This window comes from Chelonia mydas, chromosome 14 (assembly GCF_015237465.2).
Source record: "Chelonia mydas isolate rCheMyd1 chromosome 14, rCheMyd1.pri.v2, whole genome shotgun sequence".
Classification (NCBI taxonomy): Eukaryota; Metazoa; Chordata; order Testudines; family Cheloniidae; genus Chelonia; species Chelonia mydas.
The window spans coordinates 37,745,597-37,756,594 of NC_051254.2; positions in this window are offsets into that span (position 1 = coordinate 37,745,597).

The window sequence follows — 10,998 nt, forward strand, 5'->3', positions numbered from 1 at the left end:
TTCATTACTGCAGAGTGTACGTCAGAAGTTTTTTGATAATAAATATTACAGACTAGAGACTATAAATTCTGGGAGACTGTGCCTAAAGGAATAAATGACTGCTGCACAGTTATTAGAATTCATTTGCATTATTGACAAACACCTTCACTATAGGTGCACTGGTTGTCAATAGTGGCTGACAATGGGCTGAGGCGAGAACATGCAAGGAATTGAAAATATATTGCATTATCTCAACTAACGATAACAGGGAAAGATAAAACTTTTTATAAACTTGTCACTTTACTTTTATATGACCACACAGCAAGCTTCATAAGGTGTTATTTAACAGCATCATTGAATAGATCCAGAAGCTAAACATTGAGCTTAAAAAAAAGGAGTACTTGTGGCACCTTAGAGACTAACAAATTTATTTGAGCATAAGCTTTCGTGAGCTGCAGCTCACTTCACCGGATGCATCCGATGAAGTGAGCTGTAGCTCATGAAACCTTATGCTCAAATAAATTGGTTAGTCTCTAAGGTGCCACAAGTACTCCTTTTCTTTTTGCGAATACAGACTAACATGGCTGCTACTCTGAAACCTGACATTGAGCTTAGCAACTATATTCATGTGGCATTTTATGAATGAGTTAACATATACATGTGAATGCGAAAAGTACCTTAAAACTGATGAGTCTTGTAGTTTGAGAAAGTTGAAGGATTTGGGGTTAGCATCACATTAAAAACAAAAGCAACAACAAAATCCTGCTTCTTGATGTGGACTTTGCACATTAAGAGGTAGGCAGCCTGAGTGTTTAAAAATTATTTAATTCATGGAATCTGATGACTATTAACATTACATCATTCTCCTTTTAAATGTAAGCAGTATTGAAATGGGGTCCTGAGTAACCTTTAACTCCCATTTGGCCAGGAGCCAATAGCTGGAGAGTTCGATTTCATATTTGATCTGAAAGAAGCAGCACCTCTCCTTCAGTGCAAGCATTAGCACAGGGTGCCAGACCATGTTTTACCATGGGATTGAAATCCACAGCCATTCTGCTCTGAAGGCATTGTGCCAGCAACTCTGCTACTTGAGCTCTCTTACTATTGACCTTAAAAATAAGATGGCCCTTTAAAATAGCCGGCTACTCACCCTCAAGAAATGTATTTAAAGGATTTATTTTAGCCTGATTATTGCTCTGGCTTGGCTGTTACAGGAGTTTTCACCTTTCAAAGACTTTCTTTTACTATCACTACATTCTCTAAAACAGCAGCTTCCCCTATGCAGCTGCAGAGTTTTATTGTCGCCTTTCCTTACGGGCTTTTTAAGAAATCCTTTTTCTTCCAAACTGGTAAACGTGTTTTTCTCTTTCAGCTGAGCGCTGCTGAGTTTGAAACTGCAAGTACTAGAGGAAATGAGAGGTTGTCATCTTTTCAACTGCTCTGATGTGGGCAGATTAGTCTCCTCTCAAAGAAACAGCCACATTCCTGCTAAAATAGAAGTGTCAGACCAGCAGATGAAAATATCCAGGTGCCCCAAATTACCTGAATACAGTATGATTTTGAAGAGACTCTTGTTCTTGTTTTTTTGTGAACTATAGTAAATGTCAAAAATAGTAATAATTACTTTTACATCCGCTCATCAGAATATAAAATTCTCCTGTGGATAATTAGGAATCATAATAATAATACCTTTGTATTGCTAACCTGGAGTTTAGAGTGAATGCCATTTTGAAAATGACAGTATCATCCCGTGGATAATTAGGAACGGGATGAGCCGTGTCTGGATCCAGAGTCACATTCACTAAGGTGGAGAGAGAGAATCAGAGCGTTAGGGGCAGAGCTCAGCCCTGCGGGAGGCTTGGACCATTTCTCACACTCCCCAGCAGCCCTGTTCAGCTGGGACAGGCCTGGATCCCAGGGAGCTCCAGGGCACTGACTGATTCTTCAGTTTCACTCCCAGAAACTGATCAGTAGAGAGAAATGGAGGAAAGAGACTGAATCTGCAGGCAGGGGAGTTGAGAGGAGGTCAGAAACAGATTTAACCAACTTGGGAATCCTCCTCCCCACAGTTGGTCCTCCCTGCCTTGTCCTGGGTGAAGAGGTGAAGACATGGCATTGACAGGGCCAATCAGAGGTGGGGCCAGGAAGCCATTTGGCCTGGGCCTCAAGCTCAAAGGGAGCCTCAAATTTAGACAATTGTTAATTTTTTGGAATTTGATAAGTTTCATAACTTGTGCAAAGGAAATCCTTTCTTCAAATTAGTTGTTTTGAAATGCCAAGTAACATTCCACAAGATGCTGATCATCATGCTTTCCCGACTCGTCTGCTGACAAAATCTTTTTATTATGGCTAAGGGCCTCAAAAGCTGGAAGTGGGCCGGGCCTCTCTGGACCTCTGAGAGGGCCTGGGCATTGGGGAGGAGCCGCTCCAGGCCAAAGACTAAGAAGGAGGAGGTGGCATTGTGTGAGGTAGCCTCTCCCCAGGCCAGAGAGAAGAGAGCAGTGGCTGCATGAGAGGGAAATCTATTCCCCAACTCAGGAAGACGTGAACAGCATGAAGAGAAAGGTCAAAAAAAGCCCGGCCCAAGGGAAAGGGAGGGGGATGCTGGAGAAGAACCATGGGCAGACTCCCTCACTCTACTCGTTCCTCTGGATTTAATACCCAACAGGCATGTGAAAGCCTCACAGAATCCCTGGGCAGAGTTAAGGGTGCCTGGATGCTGAACAATGAAAATGTTTCTGTTCCTCGTCTTGGGCATGAACTGAGCATTGAGGTTCGTGTCAGGATTGTTTATGTGACCGCAGCTGGGGGTCTCCTCAGTGCATGATGTGTTTCTTGTTAAAAGGGTCTGTTTGACTTGTTACTTTATCTACATGTTCATGACGATGTTTCCATGGGAATTGTCTCTTCCTATAAAGAAAATCTCCCTCTGGAGTCTCACCACGTCTGTGTGATCTGACGAGCTCCTTTTTCTCTCCAGTTCAGCTGGTGGGACGTCTGGCAGGTGGGAGGGAGGCGGAGGGAGAAGATGAGATTTCATGCTTTCGTGTTTGTAATGATATCCCCACTCTTAACTGACATATTGTCTTGGCAAATCCCAAAGAGGCCTGTCTTCCTCGCAGACCGAGCATCAGCCAGATCAATCTCTAGCTTCGTTCTTAACCTGGCCCGGTTGGATATTCAGTTTATGTCCGTCAGTGGTGATGATATCACACCACCAAAGGTTTTGGCGACCGTGTGATCCCTGCGGTAAACATGCTTGGGAATTCCTTGATCTTCCAGCCTAATAATATGTCGCTACTAAGAAAGCCACCAAAACCAAACCAGTGCTCATGAAGGTGATTATTGGATTCAGCTTTAAACATCCTTAAATATTTTCACTGATATAACAGTGTTTTATTTATGAGCCAGAAAAAGACAGAGAGGGACAGACACGTACAGGGAACTTTAATAAATATCTGGGACTCATCTGGGCTGAGATAAGGTGTTTGGGTGCTGGTCGGTGACAGTGTTTTTGGTTACTAGTGTCTTTTAGTTTTTATTCACGTTTCTTTAATGAAGATGTTTCCAAGAGAATTTTCTCTTAATTTAAATATAAACATCCCCTGAAACCTCACCCTTCATATGTGATGCCACATGCCAGAGATCTCCCACTATTCTTCTCCATTTCACATGGCAGAGGGTCTGGAGGGAATAAAAGGATCAATGAGATTTCATTCTGTGACATTTACAATGGTATCATCACCATTATCTGATATAATAATGTTCTATTTATTACAGAGGAATGAATGCACATTACACTCAGATGTTTCTGAAGAGGAGAGATACAAATTAAGCTGAGCCCTTGCACTTCTGTTTCCTCTTTCATTCAGATACCGCAAAGCTGCTGAATCAGCAGCCACTAAACCTCACAGCCATCTTAAGAAAGACTCTCTGTAGGAGGTTTCAGAGTGGCAGCCGTGTTAGTCTGTATCAGCAAAAAGAACAAGAAGTACTTGTGGCACCTTAGAGACTAACAAATTTATTTGAGCATAAGCTTTCGTGGGTTTTAGCCCACGAAAGCTTATGCTCAAATAAATTTGTTAGTCTCTAAGGTGCCACAAGTACTTCTCGTTCTTTTCTCTGTAGGAGAGATTTCCTGTTATCTCATCCCCCCCTGCCCCTCCACCCCCAGTTTATTTCTCTTATCCTCCCATTGCAGCGTCTCCTAAGTGTAAGCGGGGGAACGGTCCTGCTATTGTGCGGAACTTTCCTGGCTTATCCACTACCCCGGTGAAATGAGCTAGCGAAAGGATCTGTGTCCTTGCTCCCACTTCCTTTACCCAGATGCCTGCCTAACCTCGATGGCTCCCCTTCCACTCTCCTGTGTGGCAGGATCCTCGTAACCCCACCAAGGCTGCACCCAGGATTCCTGGGGGGCTCCACCCCCAACTTTATCACAGTCACTTAGGGCAGGGGCTGGGGTGTCCCCACTCTGGGGTGCTCTCTCAGCACTGGACGCTTCCCTGACTCACGGATCATTACATACAGTTCAAAGCAAATACAATTTATTAAACAGCAATCCATTTTAAAAAAATAGCAAAAAATGGGAAAGGTGAAAGGAAAACACGTCACCCCGCTCTGTGGAGGGAACCACAAGCAGAGTCTCTGGAATGCCAGGGCAGTTCACAGTCCGTCCCTCCCACGTCCCAGGGCTCCTGCCCAGGCCCTGGCTGTGCTGCAGGGATGCTGCGGGTCGGACACGTGCTCTGACAGTGGCCACACGCCCTCAGGCTCTAGGTGGCAGGACCTTTCTTCCCAGCATCTCCCCCTCCCCGTCAGGGTTACAATCTGCCCTACAAGGCCTCTTGGCTGGGGACATCTACCTGCCTGCTGCCCAGGGGCCCCCTTGCTCTACCTAGCTGCTCACTGCACCTGGCTCCAGCCCTGCTCCTGCTCTGCCTCCACCCCCTGGGCTGCTTTTCTGGCCCTGCTGGCTCTGGTTGCTGCAGCTGCAGAATGGTTGTCCCAGCGCTCAGAGCCTGTCCACACAAGTGCTTTAAAGCGCTGAAACTTGCCGCACTCGGGGTGTGTGTGTGATTTTTCACACCCCTGAGCCAGCAGGTTAGAGCACTTTAACTTCCCATTGTAGACATGGCCTGAGACATCTGAGGGCTTGGCTACACTGGCAGATGGAGAGCGCTGGGAGTTAAACCAGCCCTCGGAGAGCGCAGCAGGGAAAACGCCGCCGAGTGTTCACACTGTCAGCTGCAAGCGCACTGGCGTGGCCACATTAGCAGCTCTTGCCACACCAGAGAGAGCAGTGCATTGTGGGAGCTATCCCAGTGTGCAAGTGGCTGCAACATGCTATTGAAATTGGGGGTGGGGGGTGGAGTGTGACAGGGAGTGTGTTGTGTGTATGTGGGGGGAGAGACTGTGTGTTTTTGGGGGCTGAGAGCATGTCAGCAGGCTGTCTTGTAAGTTCAGACAGCAGCAGACCCCCCAGCCTCTCTCTCTCTCTCTCTCTCTCACACTCACAACAAGCAGCATTCCACACTAATGGCTGCTTTGTCCCTGAGCAGAGAAGCAGCCGGCTGTCAGACACGGAGCTTTGAAAGGGGATATCCGCATTCCTACAGCTGAGTTCAAAACAATGACAAGAGTGGCCACTTGACATCAGGGGATTATGGGACGTTTCTGGAGGCCAATCACAGCGCAGTAATGCAACACCAAGTTCACACTGATGCCCGGGTGTCTCAACCGGGGCGCAGCAAGCGTTATGCTTCTTGTGGAGGTGGATTACTAGTAGCGCTCCGCTGCAGAGTCCAGGCGCTCGACATGCCTTGCCAGTGTGGATGGGTCATGAGTTAGGGCAGCCGGGGCTGCTTTAATGCACTCTAACTCGCAAGTCTAGCCAAGCCCTCACACACTCGTGGCTTCCAGTGCACTGGGCTGTAGAGCACTTGATAAGGGAAAGGGGAAAGACTCTCTCCTCTCACACATGTGTCTGTTGACTGGTGCCGGCCTTTGACATGCAACAGAAGAGGGCAGGTGGAAAACAGGTTTCCCTTAGGATACAATTGCTAGGTAGCATAACAGTTGTGTGGTCAAAGCACGGCCATTTAGGTTAAGCGCTGCCTATTGTCCTCTGTCTGGTGTGTATCAGATGAAGGCGCTGCCAGAAACAGTGGAATTCACAGACACTTTCAAAAATACATTAACAACCACCTACAACAGCAACCAGCATTCATAAGGTGTAAAGGCAGAATTCCCAAAATATCACACTTCCCCGCTACCTTAATGGTGAAGCACGGAGAGAACATGTCTAATGCTTAACTGCTTTTGAGGGGATATGAGGTTTTATCACTAACAAGGATTAGGATGTTCAGGGCAATACAAGCACAAGCCTGTAGAAATGAGACTCAAACCCTCACACTCGTGGCTTCTAGTGCAGTGGACTGCAGGGCACTTGATAGGGGTCTCTCCTTTCACAGGTGTCTGTGTCATGGCACCTGCCTTTGACATGCAACAGAAGGCACCTGAATGAGGAACATTGCACAAACCCCAAGAACTTGGGAGCTCTGCAGGGCACACAGTGCTGAGCTTCCATCTTTTTTCGGGCTAATACATCACATTCAAAGGCAGCTAGAATGGAATGAACTATATATTTCTTCCCCACAGCAGCAATTCCAGCAGTGGCCTCAGGCATGTTAATGGCAGGGGAACTGCTGCAGGAAACCATCTCTTTCAGATAAGGGACAAACTGGGACAAAGTTGAAGCTCTTTCACTGCCAGTGGCATCAGGGCTGTGATTTTTATCTGTCTGCTTCTGGTTTAAATCACTAGGGCCTGGCAAGGAGCATCAGGGCTCAGAGAAACATATTTACAGCAATGGAGCCAGTTCTCACTTCCCAGCTACACCAATGTGTCCAATCACAGCGTGATTAAATAACAGTAACATTGGCCCAGAATGTCTGCAAGGAGCCAGACGTCTGCCAGAGCTGGAGAACTGTGTCAGAGCAGAGCTAGTCACTAAACCCAGAGCAGGCCCCAGAGAGAGCCAATGTCTTCAGGAGTCTGGTGCCAAATGGGGAAGGAAGAAGAGGCAGCAGCTTCAATTCCCCAGGCTCCTCAAGCTTTGACCTTTCTTATTTTTCTCAGATGGAGTTTCCAGCTCAGCAACTTCACCAGACATTGTTTGCTTTTCTCTTTCGGGCAGGGTTTTCTAGCTCTCCCCAGCACCTCCTGCCCCTGCCGGGCAAGAGAAACTGAAAAGAGAAAGAATGAAGGAGGAGCTAGAAGAAACTAGCTGGAGAGGTATAATATTTTAATGATGGGTTCAGATGTTAATGATAAAAGTGTAGCTAAAATATACTCATATTTACTTGTCCAGAGTCAGAGACAGCCCTGTGTGCAGTGGCACATTAGGGGTTTGTGGGGTCCTGGGCCAGAGCAAGTGGGGGCCTCTCCCCACCCCTTTTGCCTGCAGTCTCCCTCCCCTCGCCCCCATGCTCCCCCACAGGAGCGCCGGGCAGATGTGCGGGTCAGGGCATGGGAGCACCCATTTTTCCAGAGGCCCCGCAATTGGCTGTGGACCCTGGCACGGGCCCCATTGGTCCAGTGACTAATGTGCCACCCCCTATGTGTAGGGTTGCCAACTTTCCCGGACCCGACACCATTTTGCATCAATGGCATCTGGTCCGTCCGGTCTGAGAGAGTTGGTAACCCTACCTGTGTGTAACTGTCAACACTCTTTATTTAGAGGTATTATGTCTGTGATGTGGTTTAGTAAATATTAGTGTGACGGGTTGGACCCCACTTCTGGGCTGCCACCTCAGGTACTGGGATCCCACTGAGCCAGGCCCGCCAGCCTTCCCCAGCACGCACACAGGTAGGGCCACACCCAGCTGTAGAATCACACAGAGACTGCCACCAGCTCTGTGGGGGGAGCCTCTGCTCAGGGAGTTGCCCAGCACTCAAGTGCACGAAACCCTTCTGGAGTATGAACCCAAAGTTATATGGTCTTGTGCTGTATAGGGATCTACACACGTAAGCTCATGAAATTTGCCTCCTCCCTCAATGTGTGGGGAGAGATGCACAGCCCCTTGCCCCCCCTTATGAATTCATATGCAAACTTTACACTATCATACTGGGTGTGAATAGAGACTGGGCGTGGCTAGTTCACTACAAGTAGTAATTTTCCCTCTTTTGGTATTCACATCAACTATTAGGAGTGGGGACCACATTCACACTGATTGAACTGACCTTGTTAGCACTGGTCCGCCGCATAGTAATGTAACACACCCATCTTTGCAGGTGTATATATACCTGCCAAACTAAAGTTTCCACTTCATGCATCTGACAAAGTGGGTTGCAGTCCATGAAAGTTTATGCCTAAATACATGTGTTAATCTTTTGTTTAGATCAAATCAGATTACTTAGCAAATAAACAAAAAAAATCCACCCCACAAACTAAGCTTAATACCCTAAAGAGATTGGTTTCAGAGTAACAGCCGTGTTAGTCTGTATTTGCAAAAAGAAAAGGAGGACTTGTGGCACCTTAGAGACTAACCAATTTATTTGAGCATGAGCTTTCGTGAGCTACAGCTCACTTCATCGGATGCATACTGTGGAAATTACAGAAGACATTATATACACAGACACCATGAAACAATACCTCCTCCCACCCCACTCTCCTGCTGGTAATAGCTTATCTAAAGTGATCATCAAGTTGGGCCATTTCCAGCACAAATCCAGGTTTTCTCACCCTCCGCCCCCCCACAGACAAACTCACTCTCTTGCTGGTAATAGCCCATCCAAAGTGACCACTGTCTTCACAATGTGTATGATAATCAAGGTGGGCCATTTCCTGCAGAAATCCAGGTTCTCTCACCCCCCTCCAAAAACCACACACACAAACTCACTCTCCTGCTGGTAATAGCCTATCCAAAGTGACCAGTCTCCTTACAACCTGCATGAAAATCAAAGTGGGCCATTTCCAGCACAAATCCAGGTTTTCTCACTCCCCCACCCCCATACACACACAAACTCACTCTCCTGCTGGTAATAGCTCATCCAAAGTGACCACTCTCCCTACAATGTGCATGATAATCAAGGTGGGCCATTTCCAGCACAAATCCAGGTTTTCTCACCCCCCCCTACCCACACACACACAAACTCACTCTCCTGCTGGCAATAGCTCATCCAAACTGACCACTCTCCCCACACTGTGCATGACAATCAAGGTGGGCCACTTCCAGCATAAATCCAAGTTTAACCAGAACGTCTGGGGTGGGGGAAGAAAAAACAAGGGGAAATAGGCTACCTTGCATAATGACTTAGCCACTCCCAGTCTCTATTTAAGCCTAAATTAATAGTATCCAATTTGCAAATGAATTCCAATTCAGCAGTTTCTCGCTGGACTCTGGATTTGAAGTTTTTTTGTTGTAAGATAGCGACCTTCATGTCTCTGATTGCGTGACCAGAGAGATTGAAGTGTTCTCCGACTGGTTTATGAATGTTATAATTCTTGACATCTGATTTGTGTCCATTTATTCTTTTACGTAGAGACTGTCCAGTTTGACCAATGTACATGGCAGAGGGGCATTGCTGGCACATGATGGCATATATCACATTGGTGGATGTGCAGGTGAACGAGCCTCTGATAGTGTGGCTGATGTGATTAGGCCCTGTGATGGTGTCCCCTGAATAGATATGTGGGCACAGTTGGCAACGGGCTTTGTTGCAAGGATAGGTTCCTGGGTTAGTGGTTCTGTTGTGTGGTATGTGGTTGTTGGTGAGTATTCGCTTTAGGTTGGGGGGTTGTCTGTAGGCAAGGACTGGCCTGTCTCCCAAGATTTGTGAGAGTGTTGGGTCATCCTTCAGGATAGGTTGTAGATCCATAATAATGCGTTGGAGACTATTAATTTAGGCTTAAATAGAGACTGGGAGTGGCTAAGTCATTATGCAAGGTAGCCTATTTCCCCTTGTTTTTTCCTCCCCCACCCCAGACGTTCTGGTTAAACTTGGATTTATGCTGGAAGTGGCCCACCTTGATTGTCATGCACAGTGTGGGGAGAGTGGTCAGTTTGGATGAGCTATTACCAGCAGGAGAGTGAGTTTGTGTGTGTATGGGGGTGGGGGAGTGAGAAAACCTGGATTTGTGCTGGAAATGGCCCACTTTGATTTTCATGCAGGTTGTAAGGAGACTGGTCACTTTGGATAGGCTATTACCAGCAGGAGAGTGAGTTTGTGTGTGTGGTTTTTGGAGGGGGGTGAGAGAACCTGGATTTCTGCAGGAAATGGCCCACCTTGATTATCATACACATTGTGAAGACAGTGGTCACTTTGGATGGGCTATTACCAGCAAGAGAGTGAGTTTGTCTGTGGGGGGGCGGAGGGTGAGAAAACCTGGATTTGTGCTGGAAATGGCCCAACTTGATGATCACTTTAGATAAGCTATTACCAGCAGGAGAGTGGGGTAGGAGGAGGTATTGTTTCATGGTGTCTGTGTATATAATGTCTTCTGCAATTTCCACAGTATGCATCCGATGAAGTGAGCTGTAGCTCACGAAAGCTCATGCTCAAATAAATTGGTTAGTCTCTAAGGTGCCACAAGTCCTCCTTTTCTTTTTGCTAAAGAGATTGGTTATAAACAGCAGATTCTCACCCAATGTGATGATGCAAGCAGGTTGGCAGACTCAAAAGGCAGAAGATGCATTAGCTTCACAGCTTGGGTTCTCGGATGTTTCATTCACAGGCTAGAAATCCCTCTAGCCTGGGTCCAGCCCTTCTACCCCATTCAGTCCTTGTTTCTCAGGTGTTTCCAAGTGTTTCTTAGGGCAAGGAGACAGAAGAATCCTTGATGATGTCACTTTCTCCCCTATATAGCTTCTGCATATGGCGGGAATCCTTTGTCTCCTAGTCTGACCCACACCCATCCCAGGGGGAAAGTACCAGGTTAAGATGGTGGCCAGTGCCAGGTAACAGGATCACCTGACCTTGCAGTGTCAAAGGAGCCTCCTAGGAAACTTCTCAGGA